This window comes from Vidua chalybeata (genome assembly GCF_026979565.1).
Source record: "Vidua chalybeata isolate OUT-0048 chromosome W unlocalized genomic scaffold, bVidCha1 merged haplotype SUPER_W_unloc_15, whole genome shotgun sequence".
Classification (NCBI taxonomy): Eukaryota; Metazoa; Chordata; class Aves; order Passeriformes; family Viduidae; genus Vidua; species Vidua chalybeata.
This window is the reverse complement of record NW_026530326.1, coordinates 35,671-36,900: the sequence shown is the minus strand read 5'-3', so window position 1 is coordinate 36,900 and position 1,230 is coordinate 35,671.

The following is a 1,230-nucleotide window of genomic DNA, read 5'->3' as shown; positions in this document are numbered from 1 at the left end:
ATGCCATTCCTCACACAGTATCCACAGGACAGCTGGGACCTGAACCACAATCACGTCAGTTCTTAATAGTGGGAGTGAACAGATCCCATGCAGAAGGTTTCTATATCATTCCAACTGTGTTATCTGTCACTTGTTCACAGGAAATCACCATTTTAGCTTTGTGTCCAGACCCTCCATGTTTTATCCCTAAAGGACTGACCGTAGCACAAGCTTTTCTCCTACCAGAGTCACAGAGCAACACATCCCTCATCGCTTGGACCAGGCACATCAGCCACAGGTGGCCACAACTCACCTGTGTCCTGAAACATCTTGGGAAAACCATCACCCTTGTTGGCCTGATAGATACCGGAGCTGACATCACTCTGATATTGAAATCAAAATGGCCACAGGACTGGACCATCGTACCCACGCTAGACCAAGTGGCAGGTATTGGTGGTCACTGTGAAAGCTTTCATAGCTTGCACTCTGTCACATTTGAGGGACCTGAAGGTCGTGTTGCCACCACAAAACCATTCATAGTAGGAGCTGATATAACTGTTTGGGGAAGAGACATTCTCTCTCAATGGGGTCTGAGACTAGAAACACATTTCTAACAAGGGCTGTTGATGGACACAACACTTTAAAACTCACGTGGACATCCAATACACCTGTCTAGGTCAGCCAATGGCCCTTACCAGAAGAGAAACTTGCTGCATTAGAGCAGTTAGTACAGGAACAGTTAAACAAAGGTCACCTAACTCCAACTACCAGTCCCTGGAACACTCCAGTTTTCGTAATCAAAAAGCCAAACAGTGGGAAATGGAGGTTATTGCAGGATCTCAGAAAAGTTAACGAAGTGATTCAAGAAATGGGTTCTTTACAACCAGGTTTACCTTCTCCTGTTATGATTCCAAAGGATTGGAAGTTAACTGTCATTGATTTAAAAGACTGTAAGACTTTTTTCAATATTCATTTGCATCCAGATGACACACCACGATTTGCCTTTTCAATCCCCTCAGTAAATCAGCAGGCTCCTTTAAAAAGATATCATTGGCTTGGGCTTCCCCAAGGAATGCACAATTCTCTGAGTATATGCCAGTGGTATGTAGAAAAAGTACTTTCCTCAGTCCGTGTACAGTACCTGGATTCCCTCATCTTACATTATATGGACGATATTTTAGTAGCAGCCAAGGACCAAGCATCAATGCAGGAGACAACAGATCAGGTAATCTCAGCAGTGGAGAAAGCAGG